Source organism: Aquarana catesbeiana, linkage group LG08 (genome assembly GCF_042186555.1).
Source record: "Aquarana catesbeiana isolate 2022-GZ linkage group LG08, ASM4218655v1, whole genome shotgun sequence".
NCBI lineage: Eukaryota > Metazoa > Chordata > Amphibia > Anura > Ranidae > Aquarana > Aquarana catesbeiana.
This window is the reverse complement of record NC_133331.1, coordinates 230,917,341-230,939,910: the sequence shown is the minus strand read 5'-3', so window position 1 is coordinate 230,939,910 and position 22,570 is coordinate 230,917,341. Positions and strand designations below refer to the sequence as shown.

The following is a 22,570-nucleotide window of genomic DNA, read 5'->3' as shown; positions in this document are numbered from 1 at the left end:
GCCACCAGATGCCATCAGGTTCCCCCAGCAGAGTCTGTCCTTACATAAGGTGCCCCCAGCAGAGGGGGGAGAAGGGGGTGCAGGTATGTTGGTGACACAGGGGGGGAGAGGGGGGTGCAGGTATGGTGGTGACACAGGGGGGGAGAGGGGGGGTGCAGGTATGGTGGTGACACAGGGGGGGAGAGGGGGGTGCAGGTATGGTGGTGACACAGGGGGGGAGAGGGGGGTGCAGGTATGGTGGTGACACAGGGGGGAGAGGGGGGTGCAGGTATGTTGGTGACACAGGGGGGAGGGGGGAATCAGGTATGGTGGTGACACAGGGGGGTGCAGGTATGTTGGCGACACAGGGGGGGGGGAATCAGGTATGGTGGTGACACGGGGGGGAGAGGGGGGTGCAGGTATGTTGGTGACACAGGGGGGAGGGGGGAATCCGGTATGTTGGTGACACAGGGGGGGGGAGGGGGGAATCAGGTATGTTGGTGACACAGGGGGGAGGGGGGAATCAGGTATGTTGGTGACACAGGGGGGAGGGGGGAATCAGGTATGGTGGTGACACATAGGGATGAGCCGAACACCCCCCTGTTCGGTTCGCACCAGAACATGCGAACAGGAAAAAAGTTCGTTCGAACACGCGAACACCGTTAAAGTCTATGGGACACGAACATGAATAAACAAAAGTGCTAATTTTAAAGACTTATATGCAAGTTATTGTCATAAAAAGTGTTTGGGGACCTGGGTCCTGCCCCAGGGGACATGGATCAATGCAAAAAAAAGTTTTAAAAACAGCCGTTTTTTCAGGAGCAGTGATTTTAATAATGCTTAAAGTCAAACAATAAAAGTGTAATATCCCTTTAAATTTCGTACCTGGGGTGTGTCTATAGTATGCCTGTAAAGGGGCGCATGTTTCCTGTGTTTAAAACAGTCTGACAGCAAAATGACATTTTGAAGGAAAAAACTTATTTAAAACTACCCGCGGCTATTGCATTGCCGACAATACACATAGAAGTTCATTGATAAAAACGGCATGGGAATTCCCCAAAGGGGAACCCCAAACCAAAATTTAAAAAAAAAAAAATGACGTGGGAGTCCCCCTAAATTCCATACCAGGCCCTTCAGGTCTGGTATGGATATTAAGGGGAACCCCGGCCAAAATTAAAAAAAAAAATGACGTGGGGTTCCCCCTAAATTCCATACCAGACCCTTCAGGTCTGGTATGGATTTTAAGGGGAACCCCGCGCCAAAAAAAAAAGAAAAAGGGCGTGGGGTCCCCCCAAAGATCCATACCAGACCCTTATCCGAGCACGCAACCTGGCAGGCCGCAGGAAAAGAGGGGGGGACGAGAGTGCGGCCCCCCCCTCCCTCCTGAACCGTACCAGGCCACATGCCCTCAACATTGGGAGGGTGCTTTGGGGTAGCCCCCCAAAACACCTTGTCCCCATGTTGATGAGGACAAGGGCCTCATCCCCACAACCCTGGCCGGTGGTTGTGGGGGTCTGCGGGCGGGGGGCTTATCGGAATCTGGAAGCCCCCTTTAACAAGGTGACCCCCAGATCCCGGCCCCCCCCCTGTGTGAAATGGTAAGGGGGTCCTACCATTTCACGAAAAAAGTGTCAAAAATGTTAAAAATGACAAGAGACAGTTTTTGACAATTCCTTTATTTAAATGCTTCTTCTTTCTTCTATCTTCCTTCATCTTCTGGTTCTTCTGGTTCTTCCTCCGGCGTTCTCATCCAGCATCTCCTCCGCGGCGTCTTCTATCTTCTTCTCCTCGGGCCGCTCCGCACCCATGGCATGGGGGGAAGGCTCCCGCTCTTCTCTTCTTCTTTTCTTCTCTTCTTCATTTTCTTCTCCGGCCGCTCCGCAATCCATGCTGGCATGGAGGGAGGCTCCCGCTGTGTGACGGCGCTCCTCGTCTGACAGTTCTTAAATAACGGGGGGGGCGGGGCCACCCGGTGACCCCGCCCCACTCTGACGCACGGTGACTTGACGGGACTTCCCTGTGACGTCACGGGGAATGCCACAGGGAAGTCCCGTCATGTCCCGTGCGTCAGAGGGGGGCGGGGTCACCGGGTGGCCCCGCCCCCCCGTTATTTAAGAACTGTGAGACAACACTTTTTATGACAATAACTTGCATATTAGCCTTTAAAATTAGCACTTTTGATTTCTCCCATAGACTTTTAAAGGGTGTTCCGCGGCATTCGAATTTGCCGCGAACACCCCAAATTGTTCGCTGTTCGGCGAACTTGCGAACAGCCAATGTTCGAGTCGAACATGAGTTCGACTCGAACTCGAAGCTCATCCCTAGTGACACGGGGGGAGAGGGGGGTGCAGGTATGTTGGTGACACGGGGGGGAGGGGGGAATCAGGTATGGTGGTGACACAGGGGGGAGAGGGGGGTGCAGGTATGTTGGTGACACAGGGGGGAGAGGGGGGTGCAGGTATGTTGGTGACACAGGGGGGAGGGGGGGAATCAGGTATGGTGGTGACACAGGGGGGAGGGGGGAATCAGGTATGGTGGTAACACGGGGGGGGAGGGGGGTGCAGGTATGTTGGTGACACAGGGGGAGGGGGAATCAGGTATGGTGGTGACACGGGGGGGAGAGGGGGGTGCAGGTATGAGTTCGACTCGAACTCGAAGCTCATCCCTAGTGACACGGGGGGAGAGGGGGGTGCAGGTATGTTGGTGACACAGGGGGGAGGGGGGGAATCAGGTATGGTGGTGACACATGGGGGAGAGGCGGGTGCAGGTATGTTGGTGACACAGGGGGGAGGGGGGAATCAGGTATGGTGGTGACACAGGGGGGGGAGAGGGGGGTGCAGGTATGTTGGTGACACAGGGGGGAGGGGGGAATCAGGTATGGTGGTAACATGGGGGGAGGGGGGTGCAGGTATGTTGGTGACACAGGGGGGAGGGGGGGAATCAGGTATGGTGGTGACACGGGGGGAGAGGGGGGGTGCAGGTATGTTGGTGACACAGGGGGAAGGGGGGGGAATCAGGTATGGTGGTGACACAGGGGGGAGAGGGGGGTGCAGGTATGTTGGTGACACAGGGGGGAGGGGGGAATCAGGTATGGTGGTAACATGGGGGGAGGGGGGTGCAGGTATGGTGTTGACATGGTGTGCAAGAGGGGAGCCAGGACCATCAATGTCCCCAGCCAGCGGAGCCCCAGTCCATCCATGCTGGACCTCAGCCTTTGAGAAGTGTACTGCAGGGAAAGCTCCAAGCCTCCCATACACTGAGTACACCCCCTCCCCCTATCTCTCTTCTCCCCCACTACACTGACAGGCCACTACTCACAGGTCAGACAACTCCTGATCCCTTGGAGGCTGATCACGTCTTCCTTGTGTGCAGTGTAGAGCGGGGAGGGGTTGCCAATCCCTCCAGCCAATAGGCTTCAGTGTACAATAGAATTTTCTATTTGTACACTGAAGAGAGAAGCGGATTGGCTGCCCCTCTCCCCTGCACTGAACACAAGGGGAACTTTGTGACTGACTCGTGGAGGCAACGGCGGCCATTTTTGTGGAGCCGTTGCCGTTTTTTACAAAAACACTCACGATTTTCTCGGGACAAACCCAAAAATTCGGGAAAACACCCCGGGACAAAATTAAATCGGGACAAGGGTCCCAAAATCGGGATTGTCCCGGGAAAATCGGGACTGTTGGCAACTATGTAGGAACCTACCATTACTGGACTTTGCTTCTCTGGAAAGTACAAGACCCTGGGCAGCCTGCATTTGTTAGTTAGGGCTGGACTCTGTTTCCTGTGTGTTGTGCTGTTGAACTGTGGTGCTGAATCTTCAGTAAAGCTTTTAACTGTTTAAAGCCTGTTCTGAAGTTACTCTAAAGGGGTGCATGGTGGTTTCTGGCATACCAAACAAACCAGGGTCAGTAAAGCATATGTGGGGTATGAAGAAAAGCCACTACAAAAGGTCTACTCGGCAAGGCAAACAGGAAGAGTAATGCTGTTGCCATGGGTAACCAAGAACTAGTGCAAGGTTCATTGCAGCCAGTTGTGAAGCCTAGTACCTGGCATGGTGAGGGGTACCTGGTAGCAAGAGGGGTGTGTGGTCTGGCTCCCTCTGCAGCAACCAGAACCAAACGGAGTGAGTGAGTGAGGTGGCAGAGGATCACTTGATTGGTGGAGAGGGCAGAGGCTCAGCAGCGCCCCTCTGAAATGTAACATACATCAAGCTAAAGTATATAGCAACATGGGACATCAGCATCGGCCCATTCATAAGGGGCACAGGGGCGCTGCCCCCCTAATCCATGGGCAGGGCTCCTAATTTACATGCAGGGCACCGGACGCATGGAATCCAATTTTTTTTTTTTTTTAATTTTTTTTAGAAGCACCTGATTAGAGCCTGAGTGCCAGGAACCATGAATCAGATGGAGACAGAAAATGCAGTTAAAATCACACCTTTTAATATAATGGTAAAAATAGTAAAGGAAGTCAAAACATATCCAGGGTATGGTAGCCAGAGTGGGTAGTCAGAACAAGCCAGTAAATCAGGAAGCCAGAGATTAGTGTAGTTGGAGGCAGCAGACAATATCAGGAACCCAGAAGGGACGTCAGCCAGGCAAGTCTTCAACAGGAACACAGCAGAGAGCCTCCAGCATAGGTGTGCGCAGCCTATTGCATTAGGGTGTGCACCCCAAAGCTTAAACACCCGTGCCTCTCTCTGCAGCCTCAGCTGCACTGGATATTGAATGAACGGGATAGTGCCCTGTGCTGAGCAGCTTCCTGTTTATTCACAAACAATGTTTTTTTTTTTTATGCTTCAGTTATAAATGAGGGGGGGGGGGGGGGGGAGTCCAGACAATAGGGGGAATTGGCACTGCACGCAGTGATTAGGGTGTGCCCAGGCACACCTGGCACACACCCTGTGCATGCCTATGGTCTCCAGATATGTTTGAAAGCGAAGGCACGGAAGGAATGAACCAGGCAATTTAAATAGCTAGAAGGGGCTGGCTGTAGGCTGGACTGAAAAGCAGGAAATGATCATCAGGTGGGCCACTGTGGAACAAGCACTGCGCCCCGAGCCCACCCAGTTGTGTGACAATAGCAAATGAATATTTGCTATTGTCTTCCAATCCCAACGCAGGAAGCTCATCCTGAGACCCGATTGGCCGAGAGGAGAAGCGATGGGGTAGATGCGGGACCGATCGATCGAACCGACCAGGAAGTGCGGGAGGCCTGATCGCCAGTTTGCCCCCCCCCCCCAAAAAAAATACCACCAGCTGTCACTGGACAACATGTTTCAGAGGAACTCGGCTCGTCTCTGGGTCAGGGAACCCCCATAATGTATGATTCTCACATGAGTCCGGTCCCCGCCTGGTCCTGAGCATTGATGAACGCATTGATGGTGAACGGTACCTCCGCGTGTAGGGTGAGTGGCCCCGCCCACAAGTCCTGCAATCGGCAGGGTGGAGGGCCAGCGGTTTTTGTGCAGAGGGACCCCCCCATCATGTGTAATGGGAGGAGGTGCAGCATTTGATAAAGGAGCTCTGGTATGCTCTATTCAGGGGATATGAATTACATTGTGGGGCTTCTGGAAAATGTTATTGAAACTGAACTTACACTTTACGCGAGACGCTTGAGGGTCCAAAAAAATTGGGTTCAATCACCATTTTACTGTGCTCCTTGTCTGCAGGTGTAAAAAAATACTTACCTTTCCAAAGTTTGCTTATCCTCGGCAGCACATGAAATGTACTTACCTATACCTATACATACTGCCATGGTGGCACCAGAAAAACGGAAATGTATTTTCTCCCAGGTGAAGCTCCTGTGCCAACACACAAACAGTGACTTCCCAGCCACACATAAATCACAAGAGGATCGTTATCCCCCTCACCCTCTCTGTACATTGTACTCCTTTCTTCTGTACATTGTACTCCTTTCTTCTGTACATTGTACTCTCTGATAGGCAGCGATTCTCCGTTTCCATAGACACCCAGCTGTGTGGACAATCCTCCCCGCTCACAATCCTCAGGCTCCGACTTCCATGCGTTCTTATTGGTCGCGGTCTCCCAGGCGGCGAAGGCTGATTGGCTGAGCCGGATAAAATATATTCACAATCACAATTAGGAAGACACAGGGTATCCATTTCATCTCCTGGCACTGCTCATCGTCCGACAGGTGAAGAGAACCGAGAGAGCGCCGGACTGTGCAGGGAAGGTACGAGCACAGAGCATCCCAGCTCACTTCATTCCACACATCTCCTTCTATTCATTCCACATACATAGAGCTCACCGCACAGGAAGTGTGCATTTCATTATACAGACGGAGGCTGTTTATTGTCATTAGTCCGGGCATAGAGGGAATCATTTGTAAGTTGATATTTATAGGAACGTATCCTCCTAATAAGTGTCTGTCACTCTAATACTGTGTACTATAGTATGATAGTAGTTTTGCAATATAAATACTGAGGTATATGGAAACTGTGAGGTATAAATGTGTATTTGTCAATTAGGACACAGCAGCTGCTGCCACTTTGACTGCCGTGTGGGTGCGCAGTCCGGAACGCACACTGTCTGTGCCGCGCACCCTCAACCACGCGGGTGTCGGACTGGCACCAGCAGCTGTGTCCGTACAGCCAATGCATCCCAATTAACATGAATGGGACTGGCTGCATGAGGAACACCTGTCATCCCCACGCACAGGGCAGACACCAGACATTTTTGAGCCCCTTAAACAGCTTTAGGCCTGGGCCCCCCGGGCCTGACCACTAGCATTCCCCAGGGCCCACCCACTGACCGTCCCACTGAATCCACCCACTGGCCATCCCACAGAGTCCTTCAGTGCACTCACTTTTGTTTTAAAACTCTTACAACTTACTATATGAAAATTAATCCAATGCATTCAAAGAGACATCCCCATATATTCAGCAAAGAGATGGCCCAACCCAGCAAAGAGACATCCAAATCCAGCAAAGAGGGAGACCCATGTATTCAGCAAAGAGACATCCCCATATATTCAGAAATTAGACATCCCCATCCAGCAAAGAGACATCCCCATATATTCAGAAATCAGACATCCATGTCCAGCAAAGAGACATCCTCATATATTCAGCAAAGGGACATCCCAATCCAGCTAAGAGATGGCTCAATCCAACAGAGACATCCCCATATAGCAAGGAGACTCCCCATATAGCAAAGATACAGCCCAATCCAACAAAGAGACAGTCACAGCACAGGCCCACATCCAGCAACATTGTCAATAAATTTACCATTGTGGTGTCTAACAACTTGTTTCCAGACCAGTCAACAGTAAGCACTGAACAGTCCTGCAGGCTACACGCAGTGCAGCTCTTTAACACGGCTGAACTGCAACCGACATGGCGCCCAAACCAGCATCTGGTCTGCAGGGAGAGTGCAGATGATATCACTCCACCTTCCCCCTGTAGCTGGACCTAAGTGAGCTGCATTGGCTCACTCGGTGGCCGTCCTGCTTTAGCAATTGCTAGTTACTACAGCAGCAACAACTCGTTGGTTGGGGCCTGGGCCCCTCGGGACACCTGGGCCCCTTACGGGCTGTCCACCCCTGATGGCTGTCCTGCCCACGCAACAAGGCCTTAACCAATTCAAGAAAGTAGGGCGTCGATGGACCTCCTTGGGTTGAAGTGGTTATACCAGGATGATGCCTGCATCCGGTATCAAAATTTGCAGCCGCCGTTTTTTTAGTTCAACAGAAGTGTTTCGAGTGGCTATTCTGTGGCGGAAGGGGGTTCCCCATCCCGCTGCCGCCTTTTTCAAGCTCTGCCGTCCAATTGCGGAGCCCGGGAGTTATACGACTGGTGGCAGCGGTGTCACTACACAGAGAGAGAGAGAGGAACTGATGTTGTTCATCCCTCTCTGTGACCCCAGTTAGTGGCCAGGAAAGCAGCCAATCAGACTGATCTGTGTCTGATTGGTTGCAGTGGAGGCCAGAGGAGAGATTTGGGATCTAATAGACCCAGATCTGTCCAAATAAAGTAGGAATCGACCGATTATCAGTGAAGCGATGTCATGACGTGACTTCCCGGATTACTGGCATCTTAAAGGTGGCGGTTTTAAAAAATATAAAGTATTCAAAAACGCCCATCTTGAAGTTTTGAATACTTTCAAGTGCAGAGGAGGGGTTTAGGGTCTTATAGACCCCGATCCCTCCATAAAGAGTACCTGTCACTGCCTATTACTGTCACAAGGGATGTTTACATTCCTTGTGACAGCAATAACAGTGATTAAAAAAAAAGTGTTTCCGAAATATCTGTATCGTATCGGCACCGGAAAAACAATATCAATCGATCCCTAATGTAAAGGACCTGTCACAGACCATGCTGTCACAAGGGCCATCCCTTGAAGGGTTTATCCCTTGTGATAGCAATAACATTAATACAAAAAATTAAAGAAAACTAAAGCGCCCCATCCCCCCGTTCTTATGCGCAAAAGCAATCATTTTATTGCCAGACCTCCTGTGTATCTGTAAATTGGTAACCTGTAAAGGCGTTTAAAGTGTCACCTATGGAGAATTTTAGGTGCCATAGTTTGGTGCCATTCCACAGGTGGACACAATTTTAACCACTTCAATACAGGGCACTTAGACACCTTCCTGCCTAGACCAATTTTCAGCTTTCAGCGCTGTCGCAGTTTGAATGACAATTGCGCGGTCATACAACACTGCACCCAATCTAAAATTTTATAATTTTGTTCCCACAAATAGAGCTTTCTTTTGGTGGTATTTGATCACCTCTGCGGTTTTTATTTTTTGCTAAACAAATAAATAAAGACCGAAAATTTTGAAAAAAAAAATAAAAGTTTTGCTTTTGTTTCTGTTAAAAAAAATTGTAAATAATTAAGTTTTCTCTTTCATTGATGGGCACTGATAAGGCGGCACTGACAGGCACTGATACGGCGGCATCGATGAGGTGGCACCAATGAGCGGGCACTGATGGGCACTGACGATGGGCACTGATATGCGGCACTGATGGGCACTGAGGGGTGGCACTCATATGCAGCACTGATGGGCACTGATAGGCGGCACTGATGGGTGGCACTGGTTGGCACTGATGGGCACTGATAGGCGACACTGATGGGCAATGAAAGGCGGCACTGCTGGGCACTGCTGGGCCTTGATAGGGTGGAGCTGATAGGTGGCACTGATAGGCGGCACTGATGGGCACTGATAGGCGGCACTGATGGGCACTGATATGTGGCACTGATGGGCACTGATGTGAGGCACTGATGGGCATCCCTGGTGGCACTGGCACTGGTAGGCATTGAAGTGGGCACTGACTGGCAGCTGCCTGGGCACAGATTGGTAGCTGCCTGGGCACACAGTGGCATTTACCTGGTGGTCTAGGGGCATACCTGGTGGTCCAGTGTGGATCGCTTCCCTGGTGGTCCTGGGCGGCTTCCCTGGTGGTCCTGGGTAGGATCCGAGGGGGGGCTGTGCTGATAAACAATCAGCACAGACCACCCCTGTCAGGAGAGCAGCCGATTGGCTCGCCTCTACTCGTGTCTGTCAGACGGGAGTGAGGAAAAGCCGATAACCGGCTCTTCCTATTGACAGCCGTGATCAGCCGTGATTGGACACGGCTGATCACGTGGTAAAGAGTCTCCGTCAGAGACTCTTTACCTAGATCGGTGCTGCAGGGTGTCAGACTGACACACCGCAACAACGAACGTCCAGTCAGGATTTTGAAACCACTTTGCCGCCGTCATTCTGCTATATGGCGGGTGGCAAGTGGTTAAAGCCTGACATGTTAAGCGTCTGTTTACTCTGCATAACATCATCTTTCACATTTTACCAAAATTGTAGGTATTATATTGTGTGAAATAAAATTCATTAACCACTTCAATACCAGGCACTTAGACACCTTCCTGCCCAGGCCAATTTTCAGCTTTCAGCGCTGTCGCAGGTTGAATGACAATTGCGCGGTCATGCTACACTGTACTCAAACTATTTTTTTATCATTTTGTTCCCACAAATAGAGCTTTCTTTTGGTGGTATTTGATCACCTCTGCAGTTTTTATTTTTTTGCGCAACAAATAAAAAAAAGACCATTGAAAAAAAACAAGTTTTTCTTTGTTTCCGTTTAAAAATTTTGTAAATAAGTAAGTTTCCTTCTTCAATGACGGGCACTGATATGGCTGCACTGACAGGCACTGATGGGCACCGATGAGGTGGCACCAATGAGGTGGCACTGATGAGGTGGCACTGACGGGCACTGATGATGGGCACTGATAGGTGGCACTGATGGGCACTGATAGGTGGCACTGGTATGCGGCACTGATGGGCACTAATAGGTGGCACTGATGGGCACTCATAGGCGGCACTGATGGGCACTCATAGATGGCATTGATGGGTACTTATGGGTGGCACTGATGGGTACTTATGGGTGGCACTGATAGGTGGTACGGATGGGCACTGATAGGTGGGCACAGATGGGCACTGACAGGTGGCACCGATGGACACTGATGGGTGGCACTGATGACACTGATTGGTGGCACTGATGCCCCTAAGGGTGGCATTGCTGGGCATCACTGCAATATAATGGTGCCAATCAATGCTCATATGTGGGCACTGATTGGCACATGTGGATGGCCATGGGGTACATACCTGGCCATCCACATGTTGCCCCCTTCCCTGGTGGTCCTAGTGGCGATCCCTGGTGGTCCAGTGTGGTCATCTGAGGGGGGGCTGCGCTGAAAAACAATCAGCGCAGACCCCCCCTGTCAGGAGAGCAGCCGATCAGCTCTCCTCTACTCGCGTCTGTCAGACGTGAGTGAAGAAAAGCCGATCAACGGCTCTTCCTATTGACATCGTGATCAGCCGTGATTGGACACGGCTGATCACGTGGTAAAGAGCCTCCGCTGGAGGCTCTTTACCAAGATCGGTGGAGCGGTGTGTCAAACTGACACACTGCTCCACCGATCGCCGCGATGCGTGCCCCCACGGGCGTGGCGACATGTTATCCTGCTGGACGTCATATGAACGGAACCACCGCCCCGCCGTCATCTGCTATGGGCCGGACGGGAAGTGGTTAAAGTGTATTTTTTCAAAAAAAATTGCATTTGAAAAACCGCTGCGCAAACACTGTGTGACACAAGTAATTGCAACGCCTATCATTTTATTTTATAGGGCCTCTGCTAGAAAAATATACTAAACTGGACCAGCGACATACCCATACGTCGCTGGACTTTCAGTTGTCATACTAGAAGCTGCAGGTATCATCTCGGCACCATTTTTAGAGCGGGCGGTCAGCTCTCATGTAATAGCAGTCGGAGTGGCTAACTAGCTGTTCGATTGCTATTACAAACAGTGGGACTCCCCCCTGCCACCTTCTGCAACTTTCTCAGGCTCTCCCGTCCCCACAGGGAGACCAGAGCGACCAGCTGGTGCATCCGCTGACTGGCCAGACAGCCAAACAAAACTGATATCGGCTTTGATCAGCTGTCCGCTATACTAGTTTATAGTAAAATAAGCGCGGCGTAAACTGTTGGCACTATATAAATCCTGTATAATAATAATAATAGTAACCCAGAAGCAATGACATGACATCTTATAGACCCCAGATCTCTCCATAAAGAGTACCTGTCACATGCCAATTGCTGTGACAAGGATGTTTACATTCCTTGTGACAGCAATAAAAGTAGTAAAAGAAAAAAACAACAGTGCAAAAATAAAATAAGTGAATACTGTATTTATTGGCGTATAACACTCACTTTTTCACCATGAAAATCGGGTGCAAATAGTGCATGTGTGTTATACAACAATACTTCAGTTTTAGCTGCCTCGTAGGGGACAGGGAGGGGGGGCAGGATGAGCACCGTCAGATTACATAAAGTATACATAAAAGAATCTCCTGTTTACTTGGCGGCCTCTGTAATAGGAACTCCCGTCTCCTGGGCCACCATTGGACCACTGTTCTGTCTATCATAGGAGATTCTCACTCTATGTAATCTGTCGGCGCTCATCCCGCCCCCCTCCCTGTCCCCTCTGGGCTGCAGATGGGCATTGATCAGGCTGCACTGATGGCAATGGTGAGGCTGCTGCATTGATGGCAATGGTGAGGCTGCATTGATGTGGACTGATGAGGCTGCATTGATGGCACTTGTGAGGCTGCAGATGGGCATTGATCAGGCTGCATTGATGGCAATGGTGAGGCTGCAGATTGGCACTGACCCTTATTTTGCTTCAAAGTTCCTTATTTAAAATTTAAGTTTTTTCCCTGAAACTTCCCTCTTAAAATGAATGTGCATGTTATACGCCTGTGCGTGTTATACGCCGATAAATACGGTAATAATAATAATAAAAAAGTAACGTACCCCCCCCCCCCTGCTTGCAAGCAAAGGCGAACGTGCACGTCAGTCCCACACGCAAGCAGCAATCGTCCCACACATGTGAGGTATCGTCGCAAATGTCAGATCATGGCCAGTAATTCTAGTACCAGTCCTCCTGGTAACCTGTAAAGCAGGGTGGTTATAAGTCAATGATTTAAAAAAAAATCAATACAATGTGATTTTTTTTATTTAAATCATTTTTTTTTTATTTAAATCTAATTTTTTTGACTTAAATCGATTTTCTTGATTTTTATCAAATGTATTTGAATAAAATGCTTTTGGAGTAAAAATCTAAAGATAGTTTTCTATTTAAGATGCATTAATAATTTAGTTTATTCAGCATGAAATGGAGCTTAGTTCTGCATTATTTACGTTTTTGGTAAACTTATTCAATGAATCCAAGCCCTGAAAGGTGAGATAACATGCACTGCATTGATGCATTCACACAATGGCACAGTAACCATGAAATAAAACAAAGTTCAGGAATATTCCTTTATCCCATTGTTTTGCAAATCTATGTACACTACAAACTGTATGATTGAATGGGTTCCGATATCGCTGTTTTACTAACCTGACAGCTCATTATTCTAAATAGGAAACTTTCATTTTGTTTACAAGTATTAAAGATTCTAACTACCAGCAAGAATAAGTCCTTATATTTAACCACTAAGCCACCGCCCACCGTTCTGGGCGGACGTCATATGACGTCCGAGCCACTAGGGGGCACGTGCGCGCCACCGGCGGCGTGCACGCGCGCGTGCCTGCCGCGTCGCTTGGGACCCGGTTCGCGTGCTCGGCGGCCGCGATGTCCGCCGGGCACCCGCGATTGCCGGGTAACAGAGCAGGACCGTGGATCTGTGCATGTAAACACAGATCCACGTCCTGTCAGAGAGGAGAGGAGACCGATGGCGTGTCCCTTGTACATAGGGACACCGATCGGTCACCTCCCCCAGTCAGTCCCCTCCCCACACAGTTAGAATCACCTCCTTAGGTCATACATTAACCCCTCGATCGCCCCCTAGTGTTAACCCCTTCCCTGCCAGTCACATTTACACAGTAATCAATGCAATTTTATAGCATTGATCGCTGTATAAATGTGAATGGTCCCAAAAATGTGTCAAAAGTGTCCGATGTGTCCGCCGCAATATCGCAGTCACAATAAAAATCGCAGATCGCCGACATTACTAGTAAAAAATAAATAAATAATAAAAATGCTATAAATCTATCCCCTATTTTGTAGACGCTATAACTTTTGCGCAAACCAATCAATATACTCTTATCGCAATTTTTTTTTACCAAAAATATGTAGAAGAATACATAATGGCCTAAACTGAGGAAAAAATTTGTTAAAAAAAAAAAAAAATTGGATATTTATTATAGCAAAAAGTAAAAAATATTGTGTTTTTTCAAAATTGTCCCTCTTCTTTTGTTTATAGCGCAATAAATAAAAACCACAGAGGTGATCAAATACCACCAAAAGAAAGCTCTATTTGTGGGGAAAAAATGATAAAAATTTCATTAGGGTGCAGTGTAACATGACCGCGCAATTGTCATTCAAAGTGCGACAGCGCTGAAAACTGAAAAATGGCTTGGGCAGGAAGGGGGTGAAAGTGCCCTGTATTGAGGTGGTTAATTAAAGAGCACCTGTTATTTCAGAGCCATAATGGCAGCACCTGTTAGCGGGCGTTCACTCACCTGTTGCCACCACATCCCTCACCTTAGCCTCGGTTCACACTGGGACGACTTGTCAGGCGACCTAGGTCGCCTGACAAGTAGCGTCCCGATCTGTACAATGGAACCGTTCTAATCGGAGCGACGCAAGTCGCTCCGACTTAGAAAAAGGTTCCTGTATGACTTTGGGGGCGACTTGGGGCGACTTGCATAGACTTCTATACAGAAGTCGTTTTGCAAGTCGCCCCAGCAGTCGTGTGCAGGTCGCCTCGGTGAGGCGACCTGCAAGTCGTGCCGCCTCTGGTGTGAACCGAGGCTTATTGTGTCACTGCCGCATCACCAGCCATCCCATTAAAGTGAATGGGACTGTCGGTGAGTCAACAGCGGGCCAAAGGAGGAGCCACTGCGAGACAGAGATAACAGTTGCTCTTTAAAAATTATGATTTGAATCGAGTTGATTTAAATCAAGCCTTTTTTACTAGTGATTTAAATAATGATTTAAATTGTGATGTAAGTCGACTTGATTTAAATCAAATCCACCTTGCTGTAAAGACTTTTAAAGTGTCGCCTATGGATAGTAAAATTTACGTTGTTTGTTGCTGTTGCACGGGCGTGTGCAATTTTAAAGTGTGACATGTTTGGTATCTATTTACTCAGCATAACATCATCTTTTTTAGAAGAAAATGGGTATAGTATTGTGTTTATTTTATTTCATATTAAAATTCAAAAATGTATTTTTTCCCAAACAATTGCATTTGAAAAACTGCTGCGCAAATACCGTGTGACATAAAAAAATTGCAAAACCCACCAATTTATTCTCAAGGGCCTTGCTTAAAAAAAAATATATAATGTTTCGGAGTTCTAAGTAATTTTCTAGCAAAAAATACTGATTGTTACATGTAAACAAGAAGTGCCAGAAAAGGCCTAGTCTGGAAGTGGATAATGTTTGGAGGTTTTGTCAGCATTGGCCTGGTATTGAAGTGGTTAAATTTCCTGAGGCCACAGCCTCAGGTGGGCAGTCAGGGGGAGGTAAAACCACAGCTCAACCACCTCTTTTTACTGCTGCCCATGTGAAGAGGCCTAGAGACCATCTCCAGCTAAAAAATGTAATTCAGTTTTTTTTTTTCATACCTGCAGGGGTTGCCAATATTCTGGAGTTGGGCTTTAGGGCCCATTCACACTATTTCCTCATGAAAAAATACAGTTAACTGCAATGATACACAAAAACAATAGTTTTCTGTGTGTTATGTTCAGACCAGAACAAGGTGTTATGCTGCGTACACACGATCGGAAATGCCACCAGCAAAACTCAGATGGGAGCTTTTTGTCGAAAAATGCGACCGTGTGTATGCTCCATCGGTCTTTTGCTGGTGGAATTCCAGCCAGCAAAAGATTGAGAGCATGTTCCCTATTTTTCGGTCTGGAAAAGTTCCTATCCGAAAATGCGTTTGTATGCGCAAAAAATCACGCATGCTCGGAAACAATTTGACGCATGCTCGGAAGCATTGAACTTAATTTTCTCGGCTCGTCGTAGTGTTGTACGTCACCGAGTTCTTGACGGTCGAAAGTTCAGAGCACTTTTGTGTGACCGTGTGTATGCAAGGCAAGCTTGAGCGGAATTCCGTCGGAAAAACCATCCAGGTTTTTTCTGACGGAAATTCTGATCGTGTGTACGTGGCATAACACTGCGTTTCCAAACAGCGTAATATTATTCAGCATGTTTGCATAATATCACAGCTCTGTATGGTTCTGCATGTCACTGCACAGCAAGCGCTGCACACTAAGCTGTTGTGCAGTGACATGAACTATCACTTTGTACACTTCTTACAAAAGTTTGGTCAATAAAGGGAGATGTGAGATGCAATAAAACGTACTGTACAGTACATCACACTACGAGCCCATTCACACCTGAGCGTTTTGTAGCTTGAAGCCTCAAGCTACAAAACGCTTGAGGGGAAAAAATGCATTATTCTCTATGGAGATGGTTCACATCTCCACTCCAAGTCGCCTGAAGCCCTACACCTGAAGCTCAAACAAGTTCTGGACCCTTTTTTGTTGCGCAAATCGGGCAGATTTGGGCGTTTTTGGAGCAGGAAGCAGATGACAAAATCTAACAGCATAGCAATGATGAAACAGATGATCATTTTTCCTATTGGCTAATAAAAAAAATGGCAAAGCTCAAAAACGCCGGACAACGCTGCATGGAAACGCGCAAATATGCGCGAAAAAACGCCGGAAGAAACGCTCAAAAATGCTACGCTCAGGTGTGAATGCAGCCTACCCCCTGCTTCATGGCTCTGCAGCCCAAAAAGCAGCGGTTTGGCCTGCAGAGTAGTGTGAACTGGCCCTTAAGAAAATTTTTCTTCAATGTTCATCAAATTTGTTTGTTTTTTAATAACCATTTGAATGAAACAAAGTCTGTCCACCAATCCTTTTGCTTCACATTTGTCTGTTGCTAGTAATGTGATTCATATGACAGCTTTTTCCATCTATGAGGCATTCTGGTGATTTAGCACAGTCAGGGGAATTTCTTTGTCCATCTCATTTCCATGATTGTTACAAATGACAGTGTCAGTCCTCTCCACTAGATTATCTCTAATGTAGAATGTCCAGGTTCACTATGACCTGGAGTGAAAAAGCCAGAGGATGAATTGATCTTCCAGCATCTCATTTGTTGTGGTTTTAGAGCAGGGGTCTCCAAACATTTCAGTATGGGGCCGCATGGTATATTTTACAAATATTCCAAAAAAGTCAGTTGTCATGAACCTTGGAATACTCTTTTGATTCTATTACACAGTGAGGGGGTCTTCTGCCCTGTCTTAAGGCTAACCCTCTCCAGATGGCTCTGTGGTCTGGAAGGAATGCATTGTTCTGTGTTTGACCATTTTACATACAGCCTGCCTGGTGTTTGTTCTGAGCTATCACAACTGGATTCGATCGGCACATAGCTGTAGTTCGAATCCTTAAGCATCGGATGACCAAACCATCAGATGTTGCGATCTGCAATCTGACTCTACAGCCGCAGATTAGTGTTGGGAGAGTGGAACCGAGCGAGCAGGGGCTCGTTACATCAGTTTTATAAATGAATGAGTCCCTCATTGCATCAGGGTCCCCATTAGAGTCCCCCTTACATCAGGGTCCCCATCAGGGTCATGCTTAAATCAATGTCCCCCTTATATCAGAGTAACCATCAGATTTGACCTTACATCAAAATCCCTGTTTATGTAAGGGTCCATATTTAGAACCCCCCCTTACATCAGGTCCTCCATCAGAGTCCCCCTTACCACTGTAAAGCTGGCCATACAACCCCCTGGTTGAACAAAAGAAAATGACTAAATTCCCCACTCCATACAACACTCAATGCGGATGGGGGAATCCCTCCAGCTGAGCCTTTGTATTCTGACAGCAAGGGATTTCTTCGGTGTCAGAATACACTAATCGGCACTGCCAGCTATAGCGACGCTGATCAAGACAAACATTTCCACCACAAATCGAACGATATATACAATGTGGGAGCCCCACAGTGTCTGGTTTGCTGTTTTTGGCATTTTTACATTTGCAAGTGAATCCACTCGGATCCCATTTGTTTTTGCTATGGCAAGAATAAATGGAGGTTCTGGGAATGTGGGTTGGGAAGGTATAGGAAGCATAACCATAGAAGAACTGAGATATGTCAGTGCAATTGTGCATAATAAACATCAGTAATTAAGACCAATAAGAAAGTAAGTAAAAGGGGCAAACTCAATCAGGGGGGTGGGGGCGGGGGTTGGCGGTGGACATCTATCAAGCAGCAGACTTGCCAGGACTGTAGTAAATAGGCTGAACAGGTTAAAAAAGAAAAGAAGAAGTTGGTTATTACAGCGAAAATACCTAGAGGTTAGTTGCCTGAATTTTATGCATTAATCAAAGGTGCATGGATGGTTATTGAGGAATTCTCATTTTGGTGGTGTATCCAAGATGCCAAAATATTATAAGCAACAGCACTCAGTCTCCATGATGGCATTGACCCTAGTAATCCTTTTTGAAGCAGTAACAAGATTTCCTAATTAATGGGTAGGTACATTGAAGGGTTGTCTGGGAGAGGGGTGTCTTGGACTTGCCTTGAGCCTGGCCCACTATGATGACTCACTTGCCCTGCTTTTATGTCAGTCTGAGCTGTGTTCTTGTAGTGTGTGTGTGTGTGTGTGTGTGTGTGTGTGTGTGTGTGTGTGTGTGTGTGTCTGGGGGGGGGGGGTATATGAAGTGTATCACCATCTCTAGCTGCCCACCACAAACCTAAGATTCAAATCTGACCAGTTATGTTATTGACTTGCAAGTTTTGGAGAAATGGAAGCAGCACAGTGTTCAGTATGACTTCCCCATTCTCTCCACACAGTTTGGGGCTTATTAGACCTCATTTGTTTTATCACAGGTACCTCTGTATTGTATAGAAAAACTCTAGGATGCTGGATTTCTGGATAAGGGTAAGGTAAGTTTATTTCTGTGCAGTTCACTCGTCACCTTGTTCCTAAACTGGAGATGTCTCCAAAAAGTTACAGTATGATAACAGGAAACGTCTTCCATCCATGTGCATCTATGCCATAGCTCCCAACTGTCCCTGATTTCGAGGGACTGTCCCTGATTTGGAGCAATGTCCCTCATTCCTCCTCATTTGTCCCTCATTTTGGTCTGATCTATATAGATGTATATAAAATGCCTTTTTTATCTATCAAAAAGTGTTTTCCAGCTCTAAACCTTTTATCTGATTTCTAAATTGCTACATTTGTAAATTCCAAAAGCCAATATAAAGGAATAGTAGTGGTAAAAAAAAAACACTTGTGGGTTTAACCAATCCTGCTTTTTTGTACAATTCTCCTTTAAGGGGGCGTGGCAAGGGGTGTGTCCTATGCTTGCATGCTTTTGCTGATAGGTGTTTCTCAATCCCATCTCAAAAAGGAGGGTGGTATGTCTATGCAGTCATGAAGAATTAGTTGTTGACTCCACATAAGTTTATGAGAAGTTCCCAACAACCACAGACCAGGGGACAGAAGAATGTTAGCAATACAGTTTTCATGATATGGAGTTTGATTCAGGACATGGATATAAGTGTATGTAGCTGACAGTGGACTACAGTTACCTTGTTCCGAGGACCACCTGTTCAGGAGGTTCCTATTCAGCTCTGCAGTTGGTGAGAGGGCATCGTTCACCATCCCTACCTGGTCATCTTGTTTGGACACTGTATACAGACACCTCGCCCATGGAAACACTTTATTGCATTACATAAGACACTGTACATAGACATCCATATCCTGAGCTACTTTAAGGATTATTACTAGCCAGATTAAGTTGCTCTGCTTATCATCACATCACTGTGCCATACCTTGGAGCTCCAACTGCTGGTGAAGATTACCGCAGGCCTGTGTTTGGTGAGATCACTGATTAGTGATCATGGCGTTTTGGTAAGCAGAATATATTTTTTCACTTGAGTGTGGTGCTAAAAGCACTCATATGAAGATTTCCTCACTGCAAATCATCATCTTTATTTGCATGGGCGTTCATTGTTCATTATATGGACTTTAATTCCATTGGGACTTTGCTTCAGTTTTCTTTTTTCACTTTGTTTTCACTTTTTTTCAAATTAAATTTTGGGACTTTGTTTTGGTTTTCTTTTTTCACCAATTTTTATATCACTTGCTTCATTTATCACATAGTGTATCAGCGCTGCATTTACCTTGTATACCTACCTATTTGAAGTTTTTTGTATTTAGACTTTTAGTGGTAGCAGCTGTTTATGATTCGTTTCACGTGGTGTATTGTTTTTCATATTTTTTATAGAGCTACGTTGGCCTTAGGGCCTCTATTTTTCTGTGTCACAGTACATGTTGGCATTCATGGTTCCCTCAATGAACTGTAGCTCCCCAGTACCGGCAACACTGCAGCCCTAGACCATGACACTCCCACCACCATGACTGTAGGCAAGACACACTTGTCTTTGTACTCCTCACCTGGTTGCCACCACACACTTGACACCATCTGTACCAAATACCTTTATCTTGGTCTCATCAGACCACAGGACATGGTTCCAGTAATCCATGTCCTTAGCCTACTTGTCTTCAGCAAACTGTTTGCAGGCTTTCTTGTGCATCATCTTTAGAAAAGGCTTCCTTCTGGGATGACAGCCATGCATACCAATTTGATTCAGTGTGCGGCATATGGTCTGAGCACTGACAGGCTGACCCCCCCACCCCTTCAAACTCTGCAGCAATGCTGGCAGCACCCATACGTCTATTCCCAAAGACAACGTCTGGAAATTACGCTGAGCATGTGCACTCAACTTCTCGACCATGGCAAGGCCTGTTCTGAGTGGAACATGTCCTTTTAAACCGCTGTATGGTCTTGGCCACTGTGCTGCAGCTCAGTTTCAGGGTCTTGGCAATCTTCTTATAGCCTAGGCCAGCTTTATGTAGAGCAACAATTCGTTTTTTCAGAGAGTTCTTTGCCATGAGGTGCCATGTTGAACTTCCAGTATGAGAGAGTGAGAGTGATAACACCAAATTTAACACACCTGCTCCCCATTCACACCTGAGACCTTATAACACTGAGTCACATGACACCGGGGAAGGAAAATGGCTAATTGGTCCCAATTTGGACATTTTCACTTAGGGGTGTACTAACTTTTGTTGCCAGCGGTTTAGACATTAATGGCTGTGTGTTGCGTTATTTTGAAGGGACAGCAAATTTTCACTGTTATACAAGCTGTATACTCACTACTTTACATTGTAGCAAAGTGGCATTTCTTCAGTGTTGTCACATGAAAAGATATAATAAAATATTTACAAAAATGTGAGGGGTGTACTCACTTTTGTGAATTACGATATGTATATCCTACATTTGTGCTATTGAACTGTAATTAGGCTGTATCTTGGGAGTTCCTCACCTGAGTTCAGTTGTTATTTAGAACTCAGTTGATTCATGAACCCTCCCCCTGTACACATATCTTTACTTCAGTAAAACTTAATAGAATATCTATTTGACTTGTGTTAGAGTGTCATTTAAAGGTGCTTGCAAGAAGATGTCTGAACCCAGAGTGTCAAAGCAGCTCTCAAGGGGGCAGTGCTACATGTAAAAAACATCATTATACGCACAAGGAAGGTACCCTCATCTGCACAATGAAGGTGGCAGTGGGCAGGTAAAAACGACAGCCACCACTGAGCATTGTGCCCTCCCACCACTTGTCAGTCTCAGCTCTAGATTGAGCTCCAGGCTTACACAGCAACAGTGGCTAGAGAGGGCTTATGCATGCAAGGACCTGGGTTGTGTGAAGCCAGCTTAGTCTTGTCACCTTTGCCATTTGTTTGAAAGTGGTTGGGAAAGAAGTGGTACACAGGTGCATGGGTGGCCAGGGAGCAAGGTGTTTTCCTCTGTTTGTATTCTGCATAAAGAGAGCAGGAGCTAACTGTTGTGCGGAAACCAGATTGGAAGGAGAAGAAGGCAGGGCTTGGTGAGCGGTGTCATTTTTTTGCCTATGTTTGGTCTGTTTGCTGTGCGTTGTGGTACAACACACCACACTCTAGCATTGCTTTGCTTAAAACTGGTCATACAGTATCTGTTTTCATCTGTTGTGGTGCTTTGACAGCCCATTCATAATAAATAGACTGCCAAAACACAACTTGGATTAATGGGCACTGTAATGAACAATACCATGCATGCATTAGCACACCATAACAGATCTTTAGAATGTGAATCCCACCTCAGTTTTGATTATAGTAGGGGTGGGTCATATCCTCTGCCATGTTTTTATTGGGGAGATTCGCTTCTTTCATTTATCCTGGTGTCCATTGTCCCCAAGACAGAAAGTAATGAGAAATACAGTGGGTACAAAAAAGAATCACACCCCTTTAAAATAATCACATTTTGTTGCTTTTCAGTCTAAAATGAAGACAAACACAGTTTTTGTTTTATCCAACTGTGTTTAATGGCACACAAAGCCATTTGACTTTCAAATGTGATCGGCTGTGGTCATTTTGATTAGCTTAGCATGAAAAGAGCTTTCCTGGAGCTTCAGGCAGTACAACTGAAGCAAACAATCAACTATGGGTGGCAAGAAACGTGTTAGCACTTTTTTTTGTCACTCTAATGCACCAATAAACTACCCTCCAAGAATGTCAGTGTTGCCGGCTCTTTCTACTGTTTATGACGTTGGTGTGTGATGGGACACATCAAGCTCAGGCACCTGTGAGTGGATCTGGTGTATTGATTGGGTTTTCCCTGCAGAGAGCGCTGTTACCTTTCTAACTTCCATGTGGGGGTGGCAAAGCACTGTCTAAAGATCTCTGGGATAAAGTTGTGGACAGGCACAAGTCAGGAGTTGGTCCAAAAAAATGTCAAAGGCTTTATCAATGTCTAGAAGCACAGTGAAATCTATCATTAGGAAGTGGAAGGTATTTGGTACAATACAGACCCTCTCTGGATCAGGACGTCACTCCAAACTGGATGACAGAGCCTGGAGAAAACCAAGAGGCCTACAGCAACTCTGAAGTATTTGCAGGAATTTATGACAAGAGGGGTCATTGTGTGCATGTGACAACAATATTACAAAT

The 22,570-nt window shown here is 46.8% G+C and overlaps 1 protein-coding gene across 9 annotated transcripts in view; it reads left to right on the top strand.

Moving 5' to 3' along the window:
- Positions 1 to 6,024: 6,024 nt before the first annotated feature.
- The window catches only part of RASSF4 (Ras association domain family member 4), a 683,776-nt gene continuing 667,230 nt past the window's right edge, over positions 6,025 to 22,570 (top strand). For 3 of the 9 annotated variants that reach the window (XM_073596936.1, XM_073596950.1, XM_073596935.1), the window contains exon 1: positions 6,025 to 6,174. The gene's annotated coding sequence lies outside the window, so the exon portion shown is untranslated. Of the gene's footprint in view, positions 6,175 to 6,214; positions 6,327 to 18,402; positions 18,460 to 22,570 lie in introns of those variants that run through there. The other 6 variants (XM_073596945.1, XM_073596942.1, XM_073596947.1 and 3 more) reach the window with 4 other exon arrangements.